The sequence below is a fragment of the Callionymus lyra genome, chromosome 1, assembly GCF_982586985.1.
Source record: "Callionymus lyra chromosome 1, fCalLyr1.hap1.1, whole genome shotgun sequence".
Lineage (NCBI taxonomy): Eukaryota > Metazoa > Chordata > Actinopteri > Syngnathiformes > Callionymidae > Callionymus > Callionymus lyra.
The window spans coordinates 33,653,968-33,674,817 of NC_141818.1; the positions used below are offsets into that span (position 1 = coordinate 33,653,968).

The window sequence follows — 20,850 nt, forward strand, 5'->3', positions numbered from 1 at the left end:
TCAAAAACAATACACAGTTAAAATATATACTTTAATACATCCAAGATACATAATACAAACACAGGACTGCTCAAATAAAAATGTCTTAAGATGTTATTTAAAGGAGTCAGTAGATCCATCAAACACAGAGGGAGAGGAAGATCGTTCCAAAGCTTAGGAGCAACAGCCTGGAAGGATTTTTCTCCTCTGGTCCTGAACCGTGTTCAGGAACCATGAGTAGATTCTGATCCACAGACCTCAGAGCCTGAGCTGGGGTGTAAGGCTGGATCAGATCACTGATGTAAGGAGGAGTCTGACCATGAATAGATCTGAAAGTAAGAACCAGAATTTTAAAATTGATCCTGAAAGAATCTGGCAGCCAGTGAAGAGTTTTAAGGATCGGGGAAATGTGAGTTCTTCTACTAGAGCATATATGTATGTATGTGTATATGTATATATGTTTATATTAATGTTTATAAATCTGTTATGTTATCCTTTCTTTTGGGTCAATTAAGAGCATATTGACGTTATACTGTGTATCATCATATATGTATAATTACTGCAAACACTAAAAATTTTCTCTTTATTTAGCAATTAAGCTAAATATTTGACTCGTACAAAATCATGTTTTTTTTTCTTTTAATTCAAGAACACAAGTTGTGGTTAAATTCTTGCACCCTAATGACATTTAAACATTAACTGACCTATGGAAAGTAAAAAAAAATAAAAATACAATGTTATTAAATATAATTCAACACACTTTCAGTATTACGGAATGATCACATTTCATACAAGCAGGTGTAGTAACAAGATGTTTCCAAAACCTTTCATAAATGTGATCTTTCATTTTTTCTTAATAATAGAAAATTAAATAAAAATGTCTTCATAGTCGAACAATTTGTCCTGTTGAATTAAGCCGGTAAACTTTTGAAGGTAAATCGTGAGTTCCAATGTGGAGACTATATTTTAAAATTGGCAAAAATAAAAAGGCACCAAAATGTGTTGATTTTCTGTCTAATTATTTAAAAACTGGTTAAATTATGGTACCTAGTACCTGTACACATCCTTGTGGGTGTAAAGCCTGCATAACATCAATTGATAAAGTGTAATGGATGAATAAAAATTGCCAATTTATTATCTACAATGATGTGAAAAATTATAATTTGCTGACCTTAGGTATTCATTTTAATTCTTAGTATTTATCATGTATCACATTTCACAAGTGGTTGCACATTTAAGTTCTGTTATCGTCATGCAAATGTTTCCTTATCACTTCTGTGCGTCTGCAATTCCCTTTGAGTCTGGCAGGATGATGTATAGCCGAGGTAGCGCACCTGACACATCACTCTTGAATTAGTATTTTTTTCAGTCTCCCCGGGCGCCACCATTTTCTTTTCCACGAAAAAACCAGGATTCGCAAACGTCTCTTCTTAATATTTGATAAAACGTGGATGAAATAGATAGTGCTCAGAATTCTGTTTTATATAGCCTTTAAAGGATGTGCTTAAAGAATAGTGGTTCGTCCTTTGTTGGAAGTCATCTCTGACCAGAATGTCTTTGTTGTCAGAAAAGGGATTGCTGGTCCCCTTAGAGTCGCTGTTTTTCCCTCATTCACAGCCAGAGATTCTCCGTGTTGTTGGAATGTTATAGTTGAAGTGATTTGTTTCCTCCAAAAGTCAAACATCACTGATTTTCTACTCAACCTCATCTCTACCAAGAGTTGAGATTATTTTCAGAGTAATCTGTTACTTTTTCGATTCAAAAATGGCAAAAATGTATGTTCATGCTAATGTAGCTCACTTGTAAGGTGTTTATCTCTGTCCAAAAAGACACTTAAAAACATCCAAATACCTCCATATCGCTAGTCTGTTACGTCCCTCTGGAATTGAAGCATTGACATGAGGAATCGTTCGGAATAAAAAGGTAAAGTTATAGTGTATTTCAATGTGGAAACACTTGGAGCTTAGAGCACATTGCTTGGGCTCTTCTCAAGACAAGGGTCCCCAGTCCCCTACTTTTAAAGGGTGCTTCAGCTGCGTATCCAGGAGAGATATCCAGAAGAGCCGCCATCCTTGGCTTCCAGGCGTGGCCAAAAATGTCTAGGAGGGTATAGATGCTAGAAAGTGATGCTCTGATGAAGCTTCATGAAGCAGTGTCGTTATTTTCAGAGCCCACTATTCAATTCAATTCAATTCAAAGTGTTTATTGTCATATACATCGAGAAACACGTTTCCCTATGCAATGAAATTCTTTCTTTGCCGTCCCTCCACAAATATCGGCATAACAAAAAAATAAAAATAAATATACATAACAAAAAAAAGTCAAGATAAAATAACAATAAAAAATAATAATATAAGAAAGGGAGGGGAACTGTACATGTGATGGATTTAAAGTGACATGTGACAACAGTGCAGTGTTCAGCTGTTCATGATTCTTATTGCAGTGGGGTAGAAAGAGTTTCTCAGGCGTGTGGTCCTGCATTTTGCACTCCTGTACCTGCGTCCCAAGGGCAGGAGTGTAAACAGTCCATGTTGTGGGTGGGAACTGTCCTTGATGATGGTGGCAGCTCTCCTGTGGACTCTGTGGTGGTAGATGCTGTGCAGAGAGGGCAGTGGAGACCTGGTGATCCTCTCCGCTGTCTTAACCACTCTCTGCAGACGTTTGCGGTCCATGGCCGTAGAGCTGCCGTACCACGCAGTGATGCAGTTGGTCAGACTGCTCTCCACGACACAGCTGTAGAAGTTTCTGAGGATCTTTGTCGACATGCCAAACTTCCTCAGCCTCCTCAGAAAGTACAGCCGTTGCTGTGCCTTCTTGACCAGCTGTGTTGTGTTGGTGGCCCACGTTAAGTCCTCAGTGATGTGGACCCCGAGGTACTTAAAGCTGCTCACCCGCTCCACTTCAAGATCCCGGATAAACAGTGGTTGGTGAGGTCTCCTCTCCTTCCTCATGTCCACTATCATCTCCTTTGTCTTGTCTGTGTTGAGGGTGAGGTTGTTGTCCTCACACCAGGAAACCAGACTGTCCACCTCTGTCCTGTAGGCCGCTTCGTTCGCCGCGGTGATGCATCCCATCACCGCGGTGTCGTCAGCAAACTTTAGGACGCTGTTGTCTTTGTGGGAGGCGACACAGTCATGTGTGAACAGGGTGTAGAGGATGGGGCTGAGGACACATCCTTGTGGAGTGCCAACGTTTGTGATGATGCTGGCTGATGTTCTCTTGCCAATCCTGACAGTATGGGGTCTGCCAGTCAGGAAGTCAAGGAGCCAGTCGCAGAGGGTAGGGTGGATGCCAAGTGTGGACAGCTTGTGGGTCAGTTTGTAGGGGATCACCGTGTTGAAGGCGGAGCTGTAGTCCACAAAGAGTATCCTGATGTAGGACTCTTTGTTTTCCAGGTGGGAAAGGGAATGGTGGAGGACAGCTGAGATGGCGTCGGTGGTGGACCTGTTGGGTCGATAAGCATACTGCAGGGGGTCCAGTGAGTCTGGGATGCTGCTCTGAATGTGAGCCAGCACCACTCTCTCGAAACACTTCATGATGATTGGAGTGAGCGCTACTGGTCTGTAGTCATTCAGGCAGGTGGGTGGGCTCTTCTTAGGGACTAGATGGCGGTCTTTGCTCTATTCCTTTCTTTTAAACAACTGAAATATCACATTCGTCAGCCCGTCACTAGTCTACACTGAAATATGTGAAAGTATGTTGAATTTTGACTTGCACCAGAGGGAATTGTTTTAAAAGTATTAACTGATAACTGCCAGTATGATGTTATAGGTAGGTTTTCATGGTGAGCTAAGAGGAAAATGTGCAAAAAAGTAATCATCTGTATTTTCTATCTAAATTATTTTTCTTCTTTCCTCTGAATCACTTAGATTTGCTTGTTATAAAAAGCCTGCATTCCTTTGAGTTCTCCAGCCACCAGTGCATCCTTGAGCGCTGAGGACAATGTCCAGGACCACAATGAACAAACGCCGCCACAAGCACCCAGTCCACAAGTTTTTCATAACATTTACTCTCTCAGGTATCTTCAAGCAGTACTACAGCTGCCTCATCTGCAAAGACCGCAGGCTCCATACCTTCAAGTACTGCAGCCCCAATCCCTCGAGCACTGAGGCCATTGTCCAAGACCAGAAATAATCACAAAGATGCGTTTCGGCGTTTGAGCCTTCCTGAGTGGGTCCTCAGGGCTGCAAACAATGTTTTACCTGGGGTTACCTTCGGACTCCTTTGGCGCTTCCGCTATAAACAAACGTAAAATATATACAGGTTTATTTCATTTTCATACAATACTTTTTAATGACAAGGCTTCAATAAAAGATGGGTGGGACAGACAAGCAGTGCTATGTTGTGTTTAAGAAGAAGACAACAAGAAGTAAGCGCAGAACATCCATTTTTTTCCCTCTTAAAAGAAACAGATTACTCAAAAAATTGAGTTGAACATGAGGATGAGAAGGACATGAGACGTGAAATTTGCGTGAAAAATCACTGAAGTGTGATAATAATGGACAAAACACACACAAATTGTTTGATTTCAGCAGAAATAATGAGTTGGAAATTGAATATTAAGAGAAGGGAAACTGAGTATTGTCCTTTACTTTTTCATATTTTTAATTCAGCCTCAGCTAAAGACTCAATATCATCCTCCTGACCAAGTACGGCAGACGTGCTTCTTAAGACACGGCTTTGTCCCGAATCTCCTCTTGAGTTAGCTTCGGGGAATAGGAGATTTAGCTGAAGTGCTTCCACCCATCTATGCTAATCCCGAGTCAGCCTGCAGAGAAGAACAGAGGGATGCAAACAGGGAAAGTATATGAGAGCAGCCGCTCACGACTAACCATGGGAGGCTCGGCAGGTTCAGCCAAGTGTGAACACCAACTATGTGGGGCGCTGGAGGGAAGCCTGATACCCTGGCCCATGTCAGCAACATAGCAGAGCAGCCGTACATGCCGAGCGAGCCCTGAGTGAGGCTATGTTTGTTCAGTGAGCAGTGAATTATTGCCATTCTTTAATTTCAAACCAATTTCAAGCATTAGAATATGTATAATTGATGAGAAGGTAAGACAAACCAAACGTTTTTTTTAGTTTACATGTTTAGTTCCAGAAGAGTAAATTTGCATTTTTAGAATGAGATAAGATGACAATTTAAGAAAAGCTTAAGTTTTTTGAATATACATATTTATATATACAGTATATATAAGATGCTTTATAAATAAAGTTGAGTTGAGTAATAGATAGAAAGATGGATAGATAGATAAAGATAGATAGATAGATAGATAAAAATAGATAAAGATGGATGGATGGATGGATGGATGGATGGATGGATGGATGGATGGATGGATGGATGGATGGATGGATGGATAGATAGATAGGATATGATCTAACCGACTCACAAAATAAGGAACTTGACAATACATCACTTAAAAAAACAAAAAAAAATACTTTAATCATTGATGCAAGAGATAATCAGAGGACAATAACCCATGAATTACAAAGTATGCTCTCATCACACTGATTCATAAAAATGATGAGGTTCAGCGGAAGTACGTACGATTAACGTTTTCTAGGAAGAAACCGAGTTGTGTGTTTTGTGTGTTGTGTTACATAAGCGGCCTGTGTCTGCGCAGTGAGTCAAACCAGCAGTGACTAAATTTGATGACAGTGACGACAATCTCTGCATTAAAACAATGATCCATTTAGTCGAAGCTGCAATTACTGTTATTAAAAGCTGAGCCATTTCAAAATATTCCCGGAATGGTCCAACAGGTTGAATGTTCATCTCAGGTGGAAAAAAAACCAACCACTCAAGCTATGAAATTCAAGAGCATGTTACGTACTGATTGTAGAAAAAACCAATCACATAGAAATAATAAAAGGGGATCAAGAGATAGAATTATTTTTTTCCATCCTCACTGGTAAATCTTTCCTTGTGTTTGAAAGCCACATTCCTGCATCGCGTTAGTTAAAATGATATTAGGTAAAGGGAGGAGTGAGGGGGTGATTTTTGGTTAACTGTGGGTGTAATCAGCTTAATGCAGAGTTAAAGGGCTGATGGGAGACTCGCCAAATCTCTGCGCTATTTAAGTCCCACCATGTCCCCAGCAGCGACCTCATTCCCCGCTTTAAACGATAGCAATAGTGTCTCCCTCCAGAGCTGTGTCTCATGCACAATCTGCAGGACACCTATTTTTCAGAGCCCAGTAGATTTACTGTCAATTCTACCAACTGAAGATGACGCTGCCCGATTTTTTTTTTAGGCTATTGCAACTTTAAACTAAGAATAAACGAAGAAAGAAGAACAAAATAAGCCTATTCACGCTTTTGTGTACTAATTATTAGTGATGGTATGATGAAGCTTCATGAAGCATTGTCATTATTATCAGGGTCCACTAGATGGCATCCTTGGCATTGATTTCCTTGTTTTAAACAACTGTTATAATGAAGAATCACGTTGTTTTCAAACTGATGCCGCCACCTACTGCGCTCTAAACAAAATGACTTTGTTTCATGAAGCTTCATAAGCAAACAACACTCTAAACGCAACAAAACAATGCAAAACTCAAATTGTGAAATAAATTAACTTCACTTTCTGGCAGACAGAAAGTCTATGTGTTTTTGATGTCTTACTTTTTTTTTTAATTAAAGTGATACCGTTTTTAGTTATAGTGTTTCATTTAGTTTTAAAATATCATACGCTCTTGAATGTACCATGGCAATTCTAATTGTCATTGAACGCATCATTGACGTGGGTCACAGTAAGTTGACAGGCGTCATGTTTCTTCCATCTCATCCACACATTCATAGTTCATTTAATTTATAAGAGTATAACATGAACATCTATATATGAATTATTGTGTATTAATATTAATAGCCTCCTATAAAAAAATAATAAATGAATCAGCCAACGCAGGTCTTGACACATGTTTGAACTGAATAACGACAACTGAAGTAACAAATAATTATGTTAATGTTAATACAACAGTAATGATTAGGGTGTTACCGTTTTTGACAAAGATATTGTAAACTGCACTTGTTACCTCAAGAAAAGTAACCAAGCTACTTCACTTTAACGTGTTACTCCCAACACTGATTATATACTGAATGAATACTGAATCTAGGATCTGTTTTTCGGGAGGCTAGGAAAGAGAATCTTGACTTGCAGCCAGTGAACTCAACTGACTTTCTAGCTTTAGATGATAATAAAAAAGGACTGAAACCTGTTGACCCAACATTTTACGACCTGGCAGCGAACTTGGAAAATACGAAAAATAATGATAATCTACTGATGTGATGTGTGTCCTTTTAGCGTTGTACTAAAGTATTTTTGCTCACACTTTAGAGTAACTATCCATTATAACTAGGTCATAGATCATTAGTGAACTGCTGATTGATGAGTTATTAATTAGAATTTGTATTAACAGTTAGCAAATGAGGAATAATTGCAACTTAAGAATAACGTCCTCATAATGTATATAAACTATTAACCGATACCTAATAATTAGTAAGTAGTAATTTACTGTTCATTATATATCAAACATTCAACATTCATATAATAAAGTAAGTTATTAACGAGCAGTTATATAATCATATGTTACCTATCTATAAAGGTAAATAAATGTGCATCTATAAACCAAATACCAACTCTTACTAATACTTAACAAGTTATTAATAACTCACCAATAAACAGTTAACTCATGATCTATTAACTAGTTATTAATAGACATTTATTTTTTATTTTTGTTTATGTCAGGAAATGCGGATTCGGTGGACCCAAAAGCGAAACAGGCAGGGTTTCCCTGGAAAGTCAAGTATTTTAATAAACAAAAATAGATCCACTGGGAAAAGTTCATAAACAGTCCTAAATCCAAAATGTAGTCAATGATCTGATGATCCAAACGGGAAAACGAAGGGAAACAAAACGGGAACAGTGGACAGGAGACCAGCGAGAGGGAAAAAAAAGTGCTGACATTGTCAGGAAAATTTGACCAGGTAATAATAGGAAGTCTTTCAAAGCAAACCATCAAGCAGTTACCAGGTCATTTGACGAGATCCACTGACGATGCGTTCATGGAACCCACAAGTTTTTTTCAGCACAGCTCCATAATTGCCAGATTGTCCGTGTAACAAAAAACAGAAACAAGTCCCGGAAAAAATACCACTCGAAATAATAAAGTGAGGACAGAGCTATGACAGTTTACTCCGTCCGAAAACTTGAAAAAAACACCCCAAGAAGTTTTAGAAAGATTCATTGCTCCAGGATAATGCAAGATGCTTCCCCCCCCCCCCAATCATGATATGTTCAGTGACCTAATTGAATTGTGCACAAAACAGACAATTCAATATTCCAACTTCCATGTAATTTGTTATCATGTGGGGGTAAATACAGAAAGATGCTAGTTGCAAAAGTTAGCAAAAAACTTACACCGAAAGAGGGAAAAGCAAGCACAGAAGTTTAGTATGAACACGGTTCTGTTCAATTTCTCGCAAGTGATTTATAAACCACCAAACGCACTTGCGTACATTAGATACACAAATGGTAATGCGGGTCATTTCATTTCCATTTGTGAACACCGTAACGACCACGCCATTAAACAAATTGCTTAAACACAACCAGGTGTGCGGACACGTACAGCCAGTGCATAATTGTAGTGACATGATTCACTTTTTGGGCACTATGTAAAAAATGCAGAAAAACAGGCTTTTTTTTAATCCATTTAATAAACATATTTTCTATTCATTATTGTAATTATAATTGAACATGTTATACCTTAAATGGAATCTTTGGTCATGATGTACAGCCTGTACATTTCAGTACTGGAATGTTGCTGTTTTCTACCCCAGTCAACTTCTTATATTTCTCCACGGAGCAGCAGATTCGCTTCTCTCCGCCCCTCTGGGAGATTATATAAATGTGACAATATATGGTGAGTGAGCGCCAAAAAAAACAAACAATTGGAGACGCTCTGCTCAAACATATGCGAGAGTTCGCCTAAGCATGTGGTAGAAGTCACATCCGCACACAAGCAAACACAGACGGCGACACACACCCGTACCATTAATGCCAAACATCTGTTAGCGCATCCATAATTTCAAAAGAACATTGAGCTGCACATGCTGCCAGCTGGGAGGATCCTTTTGCCAGCATCACATCTGCACTCTCTCTGTGTGCGCACACGCTTGTGTCTGTGTGTGTTTGACAGAAACCTGAAACCCCTAAATTTGACTTCAATTCAAGTAAAGTAACGCACCTTAATCTAGGATGAATGTAGCTGTAAAGACGACATCTTTCAGAAACAAAGAACAAGGTGGAACCGTGACCATTCTAGGAAAAACAACAGACCTAATGCTAGGGATAGGCTGATGAAGCTTCATGAAGCAGTGTCATGTTGTTCAGAGGTCAGAAGGTGGCGCCATCAGTTATGATATCAGATGATGTGATATTTCCTCAGAAAAGTTGTTCAAAATGAAGGAAAAAAAGTGCAGAGACCGTCATCTAGTGGATTAAAAAATAATGACACTGCTTCAAGAAGCTTCATCAAAACATCACTAGTCATTTGGTTCTCATTTGTATATTATTGAAACCTCACATTATGTTTAATCTGATGGCGTGACCTTTTTGTTCCCCAAAAAGTACAACAATGCTTCATGAACTACGGTATGTGGTTGGCTTTTGACCTGATAAGTTGCGGGTTTAGTCCCAGGTATGGATAAGATTTCCCAAGAGAGCAAGACACCCGATTGCTCCTGATAATGGGAGGGGGTTTTGGCCTCGACCCTTGTGTTATTTCAGGGTCAAGGTGACACGAAGGCTAGAAAACAACTTGTGTGTATAACTGGAAGCCAGGGAGGTCCTGGACCTGGACCCAGAGACAACACAAGGGATACTACAAATTAATTTGTTTTCGGGTCTTCGGTCACCTTGACCCTGAGATTACATACAGTAACTGTTAATATCAAATCTGTCTTTTCCCCAAAGAAGTGATTTGCGATATTTTCAGATTTCCATAGTTTATATAGTTTCTTTCCTATTGATTATTACTGTTTTTGACTGTCTGTTTCATTTTGAAACAAGACCAGATGTTTTTCTTACATGCTCAACTTCTCTGCCTTTTAAACATCGTTTGAACATTGTTACCATGGGAGTGAACAGAGTTGTCAGAACGCTTAATAAAGTTTGACTTTATCTGACTGTTTGGTTGACATTCCCTTTATCTAGTGGATGCATAACGCAACCCCAGTCAAACGTTTGACTGTATCTTGTATTCTATGCACCTTATAATCCAGTGCGCCAAATTTATGAAAACGGTTCTAAAATACTCCAATTATTGAAGGTGCACCTTATAGTGCGGAAAATATGGTAGATGAAAACTTGTTGTAATCAGTCCTGAGCTCTCGTTGATCCAGGGTTATTGCGTGATGTTTTTATATGAACTAAATTGTTTTGCACGTCATGCTATTGTATCAAAGGTGGCGAGTGCAAACGCTAAGTAAGGTTTGGTTCATTACAAAGATTATAAGCAAGCGTAGTGTATGACGTCCGTACATTTTTGTGATTTGGGAAACTTTTTTTTTTAAAAGGTTATCACTTGGTTTTCTGTATGTCACAGGCCAAATAGTTATAATATACTCAGTTTATTAGTATGAGTTTGATACACACTTCAGACGTGTGTAAAGCAAAAACGATATCTGTTATTGGTTCGTATTAATATACTACTTCATGGGCCCTTACCCAGAACCATGGTGCCTACGGACAACATGTTGGTGGCCCATTACCTACGAAAATATGTTTCCTCTTCGATCATCAACATTGGTAATGAGTGCATATATATTCAAGCCAATGAGTCCGTCTGGCACCGGGTAACGCGATCTATCTAGAGATGCAGTTATTTATAGACGTGTTGTCAATACGCTCACCTATGATGAAATAGATTAAATGGCAGGGACATGGAGACGTCAGTCAATACCAGAGATTGAAAATTAGAATAGATAGATGTTATCACATGCAGCACTATTGATTTGACATCTACAGCTTCGTTAGCTTTATCCACACGAAAGAGACCGATGGGGTCCATTTTTATTTAATTTGAATTATGCCTTAAGGTTATTTCTTGGACTTCATTAAGAGCTTGTTTTAGTTCCAGAAACATTATTTACTCCCTTTTTCTTAGTTCAGATATTTCAATAACACTATGGACGTCTACAAACAAACCGGTGAAGGGATATAAACGTATGGATTCATATGAAATATGGAGGATTTTTTTTACGTTTTTGACACTAAGAAAATAGTGGCTTAAATGACTGAACACTGAAAGAAAAAGAAAGCAAAATGTTGTAAGCGTCAAACAGTATTAAGCCACATTAAAGCAGATTAGGTCGCACAATCAAGCCGCGGTTGCCATGGAAACAACAAGCCTAAAATGTCATTAAGTGGAACCGGCCGGCTTGCCAAGAGATTCTCGAGCTAAATGCTACCCAGCCGCCTCCCTCCCTTCCCATCAGCTTCCTGCCTGTAATTTGGGATAACATAACAATCTTCATCCCAGATAATCTTTGTCCCCTATATGTATTTATACATGTTCTGCTTATTTGCGACACATGTGGTTAGATATAAAAGGGAAAAAAGGGTCACTGGCTGAATGTAATCCTGAGGATTTGACGATTTGGGGATTTCTAATAGTTTTTTTTTAAACAGATGCAACATCAGAAATCTGTCTAGTGAGGTATGTGGATGACCAAGTTTGGATTGCTCACTATATTTATGATTTATTTCTCATTCATATAAAGTTTTTTCCAGTTTTTAAATAACTTTTTTTTTTTTGCCAGAAATAATTGATCATCAGTATAGTTGTAAAGGTGAGGATTGAGCAAAGCGACACAAAAAAAACAAACAGCTGTTCAGTTGACATTTTCATAACCAAAGATGATATACAATGATAGAAAACATGGCTAACCCGCTTTGTCTCATAGATTTTTCATTTTTCAACTCTAAGAGCCTGATGTACTAAGGGGTTTTACACACACAAAAAGTCCAACCTTTCCATGTCAAAGTCCATATGTATCAACACTGAAAAGAGCGGTACATAATTCCCGCACGGTCTATAGGTTGTTTTTATGTTTTTATAATATAACAAAGATATTGCGTTGAAGATTTTTGTGAAAACAACGTTCAATCAAAGTGAAGCGGCAGAATTGAAGCAGCCGAAACTGTGTGATCAGAGCAATCTCTTTGAAAAACACACCCATATAAATACACTTTCACATGATTTGTTCATTTGTACACAAAAAGAACTTGCGTGTGTGTTGCAGTTGCATCACACATTTATATGAAACTCAGACGATCTGATCATCTTCATCATCAATACTCAGCACTTTAAGTTACCGACTTAAACTTTTATTCTTGTTCTACACATTTTGAGACTTTTAAAATCAGCCCCGATTGTCTGTAAAAAAAATGGATTCGCATTTATAACTGTGTATATAAAATAAAAACATTTACAGCTCGTCTGCACTATTTAAATGTAAGTATATGATCCATGTCATAAATGTATAAATGAACGAATATAAACGGTTAAACCAGTTTACATTCATGTTTTCATGAGTTTGTTCTGATCGCGGAGAGAAAAATCACGGACTGTGCTTCATTTAAATATTGTAAATGAGGGTGTATTAAAACAAGTCTGCGATTAATTCTACGGAATGTGATTGGAATGTACGAAGGAAAAGTGCCTAAAGTCTTGTCGCGCACTTTTGCTCCTAAGTTTTGGAACGTCCTTCCTCTCCCTCTGTGTTTGATGGATCTACTGACTCCTTCAAGAAACAACTTAAGACAATTTATTTGTGCAGATTTTTCCTAGAACTCCTGTGTTTGTCGTATGTGTCTTGGCCTTTTAAAGTATGTATTTTAACTGTGTATTGTTTATGATTTATAAAGCGCTTTGAGCTCTGGTCTAGAACGGTGATTTACAAATTACCTTTACTTATTTACTTATTAATATATATATATATATATAAATATATATATATACCATATATTCTCAACTGATGCTGCCACCTACTGAGCTCTAAAAGGAAAACTTACAGAAGTTAGCCCATCATCGGTTTAACTCCTGCTGTACTCATCAAAATGCAGGGTAAGAAAAAAAAAGTACCTGTTTGAATAGTTCTTAGTAGCTTATTTTACCAAGTTGGACTCCAAAGGAAGTGAATTGCTCAGTGAGTTATATGACTTCAATAAGTGTTCTTATAAGCTCCATGATCCAACAGAACTGGACCAAACAAGTTAAAAAGGTCAGGAGATAGTGCCGCTTCTCTGCACATGTAATCCTTAAATAAAGTTACAAGAAGAATGGTTTCAAAGCAGACTTTCATACAGCTTTTCCTTTTTTTTCCCTCTCCCGTCATTATTAGGTCAATAGCACACAGTCCCTGCATGCTAGTCATCCATTACAGAGAAGTGTTGACACTGCTCAGGAAGCAGCTTTGGCTACTACAAATTGAATTGGGATCATTAATATTCCACACAGGGCCCCTGTGCAACTGGGCTCAACACAGAGAAATGGAGAGAGACCTATAATGTTCTGTCAGCATATGCGCTGGGCCCTGTCCATCTGTGTGATGGGCCCCCAAAGCAGCACTAACATCTCTCTACAGTCCCCTTTTTTTCCTCATGTACAAGAAGGGCCCGCACTGACATTTCCCCCCTTTCATCATACTCACATAAAATCGGATCTGAAGCTGATGTGCAATTGTAAGCGCGATGCCGCCGAGCTAATGCGTATGCTAGGTCATAAATGCGTGGGCTCAGCAGCTTGTTTTACAACATTCTTGTCGTAGTGAAAAACACAGAGGTCACCTGTCTGCAAGCACCTCTGTTATACTGTCTCCTCCCCGTACTATTGGCCTATTACCTGTTTCCCAAGAGGCGACTTATTCTTACCGCCATCTGCTGGCTCGGCATGCATACTGATTAATTAACAAACACATCTAAAAACAGGATGGGCGCTCATTAAAATGCTCATTACATTGCACATCGAGGGAACTGAGAGTCAGTATGTTGGAGGATTGTGTCAGTTTTCTTTCAAGATGAATAAAGTTTACCCTCTAAGATAGTCACTTTTTGGGTACAATAAAAAAGACACTTCAAGTTCTGAATTTTTTCTTTTCCTTCTAAACCATGCTTAAACTCCTGGAATGGAATCATTTTTTAATTACAGAATAGAACTGCTATTTTTTTTGTCAGGGAGCGAGTTTAGCAGCTATAACTAGTGATGGTCTGATGAAGCTTCATGAAGCAGTGTCATTGTTTTTAGAGTCCACTAGATGGCGGTATCTGCACTAGTTTCCTTTGATTTGAACAACTCTTCTAATTAAACACCACATCATTTTGAAACTGATGGCACCACCTACTGACCTCTAAACCAATAATACTTAACTGTGCGTAAGATATTCCGTGAATGTTACTTCTTAGCCCATTAACTTTGTGCAAAACTATGTGTGATATAAAGATAACCTATGTAACTATTTTCAATGATTGTAGCCATATACTCAATGCTGTATTTTCAGTTTATTCATCCGTTTGTGTGTTTTCCTGGTTATTGTTTTAGAAATGATTTGACCGTTTGGACTGATCATTCTGTCAAATGTTAAACGGTAAAGACACATCACTCAAGTTCCTTGACGCATCCACTTTATACTGACCTAAATATCACCATTAAAACTTCAGTCATTCAGACAAAAGAGTCATTTTCTACTCATCCTCATGTCGACAAAGGGTTTGGATTATTTTCAGATTAATCTGTTCCCTTTAATATGCAAAATGTATGTTTATTTAGAGCTCACTAGTGTTCGTCTTCATCTTTGTCCAAAGATACACTTAAAAATGCCTCCATACTGCTTGTCTGTAGCGTCCATGTTGTATGGAAGAATTGATTATTCAGAAAAACTGAAAAAAAATATTTTAGGCTTGTTTTAAGCGGACACTGACGGGTCATCAGCCTACACAGACAGGAAGTACTTTATCGTTCGCAAAATTTACCAAGAGGACTTCCTATCTGTGTGGTATGTTAGCCTAGTAGTTAGCCTAGCAGCGTCTGCTATAAACAAGCTTAAAATATAGACTTGCTTATGTTTTTACTGAACAATTCCTCATGTTGAAGCTTCAATACAAGATGGACGTTACAGACGAGCAGTATGCAGGTATTTGGAAGGATTAGAAGTGTCTCTTTGGACGAAGAAGAAATCGAAGAGCTCCAGTCGCTACGTTAAAATTAACATACATTTTTGTCTATAACTCTAAAAAAGAAATGGATTAATCCGAAAATAATCCCTTGGTTGACATGAGGGTGAGTGAAAAATGAGTTTGAATTTGAAGCCAAAGCTGACCACTAAACATTCAAAACGTTTGCCTTGGTTAACAGGTTGTACGTTGTGTACCTTGGCTATCAGGTTGCTGTATAAGATGATTAAGAGAGTTATCATTGTCCTGGGCTTTATATGGTGAGGAATTTCTTATCGGCGGTAGTCGGAAAATTGGTTGGACCTCTAACAGGATTGCTGTTTTAATGCAACAAAGACCGTGTTGGATATATTTCATAGATAAACAGTGCATGTGTGTGTGTGTGTGTGTGCAGGGTGAGTGCCTGTGCTTCCGTAAACACAGGCACTGAGAGAGTCCCCTGCTGTTCTTTAAGATTGAGATAGAGGTTAAGTACAATTTACTATTACACATACACGCACGCTCATAAATCCCACCCTAGTTGAATCAGTGAAGGATCAGTGATGATGAGAAATGGATTAATTGCAACTGATGTGACCTGGGGCTCTAAAGGAAGATGGAATAAGAGTGTGGGAGGAAACAGAGCAGGCAAAGAGCAAAAAAAAAAAAAACAGCCTGCTATTGTTATCAAACGTGCAGAAGCACAGTGCATTACTATGCAGCATCTGTCTGCCAGGTTGACCTCTTCAACTCATGTCGTAGAAGATGGACTTCACTGCACATTGATGGTAGGACTAACTAAAGAAACCAGATTCATCTTGTATGTATGTAGTGCAGAAAACACTCAAATATAAAAGCTGAATACCATTTACATGGCTACATGTATTAAGAAAGCATAGACTCAAAAGCTAACCAAACTTCTGTGGAATTTTTCATATTGAGATCACATCTGGATGATCTGTTGCAAAACCTGATGCAGAGATTAAGGTTCGGGGTCATCTCCAGTATCACACCCAACCTCAAAAGACACAGCGTTGCCAGTACAACGGGAACCCTTCCCTGCTTCTGCACTTTTATCGCTCATCAATCGAGAGCATACTCACCTACTGCATCACAGTCCGGTTCAGCAGCTGCACCATGGCGGACAGGGAGAGGCTTCAGAAAATCATTGGTCTCTACCTCCCCTCCTTGATGGACATATTCACCTCCCACTGCCTCACCAGAGCAAAAGAATATCACCAAGGATAAATACCCACCCTGGCTCCACTCTGTTTGACCTGTTGCCCTCAGGAAGGCGTTGCAGGTGTATCAAATCAAAAACAAACAGATTCAACAGTTTCTTTCCCACAGCAATTGTCACTCTGAACTCAAACATGCACTGACGCACACACATGCGGCCTGGACTACCTCTTATGTATCTAGTATCAGAGATATATTTGTAATATTTCCCAAGTACTTAACTCTATTTTTACAGAATTTGTAGACCACATGACTCTTGATGAAGTCGTAACTGCTTTAATTTTGCCGTCACTATGCCGTCACTATTGAAGAATGTTATAGGCATAATGTTCTCCATATTATCTACAAATGTTTAAACCTATGTCCTTCCATGTATTTCAATTTGCCTACTAAAACAAAAACTGCGTCTACTACTGCTGTTTTTGGTAGCTTGTTATACTTTTTGTTTTGTTCTAGTCGTTTTGTAGAGTTGGATTAGCTTCAGGCTATTGAATACATCACAACAATTCCTAGACTAGTGGTATGTATTGGCAAGAATCTATATGATACGTATCACTATACGGCAATGATATGCTATACCCTCTTCTTTTACTTTGCCGTCCAGAAGCTATGGACTTAATCCAGCAAAAATATAAGCATTGTGATTATTTAATTATATTTGACATAAATTAAAATATATATATATACTGTATATATATATACAATATATATATAAATCATGAAACAAAAATACCCTGACATGTCGCTGTATCAACCTTTTTCAACACCCCTATTGAAGAAATAACACATGCTGTTTTATTTTTTTTATAAATGATTAATCATGTTTTCGTTGGTGTAAATAAACAGAAATGTTGTCTAATATGATTAATTCATTTTGCATTAATATAAAACTAATATTCAATTATAGTTTTTGTTAACATTCTAATATATATATATTGGTCGATGAAAAGCAACACTAGTGTAAAAGATGACGAGAGCAGACAAAAAAATCAGTGTGTGCCACAAAACCTTCTGTAAAATATCTCTTTCTCTTTCCTTTTCACCTGTGGTCTGCCTCCCGTGCACATTAAGAGTTGGATCACATTCAACACAGCTTCCTAGCCGGAGACGGTAGTTATTATTTAAGCAGTAAATACATAAACACATCTGCGACACTGATGAGAAACTAGACCTCAAACATCTACGCTTAATCATGCGAGTGTCATCTGCTAGATTAAAACAGACACATTTAGAATGTTGTCGCTAGAAATCACAGTAAAGCTTTTTTTTTTTCTTATGATCTCACGCGGAAAGACTTACCAGGATCACCCCTTCTAATCCTCCCCAAAGGGTCATATAACCAAAAGAAAAGTACAGTAAAGGCTTTGAGCACAACCACATGCAAGGATCCTCTTAATAGCTGTATTGCATGCATTGCCTTCCAAATCTCCATCAATATTTCATATTTACCACACAATTTATCCCCTGCTTTCATCATTTATTAATGTTATTTAATGCGTAATGCACATACACACACACACGCAATTACTGAATGGATTTTTTTTTTCTCTGTTTGTAAGTCTTAAGTGAGAGTGCCATTTAGATAATGTCACAACAGGGCAAGATCTCCCTTGGCATCTAACTAAGACTTGTATACAGCCAATTCCTCCTGAATAAACAAGTGGCCCTTCTCTTCAGCCGTTAATTATTTATATGGAGCTCAACAATAGTTTGTTTATCAAGGTAGGCGCAGCAGCATACTAGTGCAGGACTTCTGCATCCGTTGGAAGCCTTATTATGAGCAAGCTTGTGCGTTCTAATTGGTTAATAAAACAAGAGTGACAAATAAGCGGAATACTCAGCGTTGGTATGTTAAGAGGAGTTGAAGAGGCAAACCTTGTTCCCAGCTGAAGAGCTAAAGAGTAAATTGTTTGTTATTTTTGAAAAGACTATGGGAAACTGTGTGAATGTGCGTGTGCGTGCTGATATATTTCCACTGACATGTCGTATGTTAAGTATATGCACATATTCCACTCCAGGGCTCCCACAAATACATAATCCTGGCAGAGGGTGAGTAGTTTTGTGAAACCCTGTAGGGGAAATTCAAAGATTGATGGATAAACATATGTTGCGTTGAGCAACTGAAACTTGGATTCTATCAGGAAAGGCTAAAAAAAACGAAATATTATCAAACTTTTATAATGAAAAAAAAATAACAAGGTAGAGTTCAGTGTAAATAAAATCTGGAAGGTAGGGAGCCAACTTGTGACCTTTCTGTACAACGTGGATTTACTTCGGGCTTTGCTCCCACAGTACAAAAACATACAGAGGTTGATTGGGAACTTGGGGAAATTTTACGTAGGTACTGTCCAGGGAGTCCCCTGCTTCTCGCCCCAATGAAACTGGGATAGACTCCACACCCCGGCGACCCTCCTAAAGGGATAAAGCAGTTGATAATGAATAAATGAATGAAATCAGAATGCTTTTATTGATTGACAGCAGGTACCTGTGCCAAAATGTATTGTCTAATATTTAGAACAAATGAGATTGGAAAATGAATCCAGTTATAATTGATTTCAGTGTCCTTCAGATTTTTTCAGCGTAGTTTTTTCTAAAGATTCTTTAAATATTGTAATGGTCCGAGTGTGCGCTGTTTATCCAATTAAATTTGACCATATCAGCCCCTTTGACTGGCTGGTACTTAATCTAGCCTATATCTAGGGACGCAACTACGACGAAACTTAAGACCCACCTATTTTGTGTTCCTTTTACCTCAACTCTCTATATCTTTTATTTTTTAAGATGTTCTTATGTTTCATTAATAAAATGTAGTTCTTTGCCCACTAGGGGACGCCAAACACAAGATTTGACCTGGTACTACAAACTGGTAAAACTCTTACGATCTGTGTCTCTTTCTCTAGAAACTAAGGATCTGGCTCTGGATCTGGCTCTGTACAAGTGTGGCTCTAGTATTTGAGCCTTGTTGTGCAACCTGAAAACATCGTCACTGATGTTTCTGGGGACATAGGGTTATTTGGGTTATCAGGCCTCCCTTACTTTGGCCACCCAGCAGGGGGTGATCTGGCCCGACTTGTGTCCAGGTAGTGCACTATGCCACGTGTCTACCCTTGTTAACCAGATCAACCATTAAGGCCTCCCAGCCACGTCCAATATGTTCTTGATTGCTTTTCCCAAGAGTCCTAGGACCAAGTGTAGAGAATTGCCAGCGAAGCCCCTGCAGCCCACCACAAGCAAGTCTTCCACCCATTCCTCTGACACTCATCAGCATTCTTGGCCGTTCTTCCTTTCCTGCTTCCTCCATTCGATCTTCTCAGGGGACGGTTACGTCGTGTAACATCGCCTGCTTGCTTGCTGTGGGAATCAAGTCGAAGTGATCTTACTACAATAATGTCAGGGAATCTTAATCGTCTCCATAGGTCAACCAGGAGGTGCCAGTCTATTGTTGTTGCGAGCAGGCCCCCCGGGTCTTTCTGGGGGCTAGGGCTTCTCGCCCACTTCAACAAAGGCAATTTCAGACTTAGTTGGGTGCTGATGTTAATGCCAGTGCAGATGGTGACAGCCACTGCCTTCGGGATCTGGTCATGGCACCAACAATAACGTGGTCCTCCCAAGGGCTTTGAGCAGCAGCTGAGGATGTGCTCTAAAGGGACTTTGGTGTCATCTGAGTCTCAGTAGAGCAGGACTTCTCTTGCTCGGTTGTCCTTAAACTCCTCTGCCAGACTGCTGAAGTGAAGCTATGGCTTGGTGGGATGCCTGAACATGATTTTCTGACACTGTTGAAATTCTAGATTTTATAGGGTTGAGACTCATTCTTGCTCAAGTGATGAGCTGCTTGAGGCCTTGAAGAAGCCACCTGCAACCTGGCACTAAGGTTGTGGTCACAGTGAGATAATCCATGAAAGCTGTAATCGATGGTTGTTGGGGGCCAAATCAGTGGACCCCTGTAATCCACTACTTCAGACGTCAAGAGCATGTTCATGGCCAGTTCTCAGACAAAAATGGTAAAGAACTTCGAGGTTCAAACTGTATGAAAAGTACTATATAAATAAAGGTCCCATTAAAACTTAAAAACAAAGAAAACATTGTTTTAATTAACAAGGTGCAAAATATCTGACATCTCGCCATCTACATGTCAGAGAAACATCTTTCCTGAATTATTTTTCTGTTTCAACCTCAGATTTGCGGTTCAATATAAGTGCATAAAGAATCTCTTTAGGATCTTAACAATAAAAGTGGTTAAGATTTGTTTGGTGTCATAGAACTCTCACAATAACTCTCTACTCAACTGCAAAGCAGCATTAACCGGGTTTTCGATGCCACACGGTCGATAGCAGGACACACTCGAAATTCTTTGCGGCATGATCACTTTCAGCCCAGTTATCAAGAAAGGGACCCTGGATAAGCACACATTTTAGAGATAATGC

General features: G+C 38.9%; 1 long non-coding RNA gene across 1 annotated transcript in view; it reads left to right on the forward strand.

Annotated features, from left to right (window-relative positions):
• Positions 1–20,850, forward strand: part of LOC148089165 (uncharacterized) — a 143,929-nt gene that overhangs the window by 95,101 nt on the left and 27,978 nt on the right. The window lies entirely within an intron of this gene.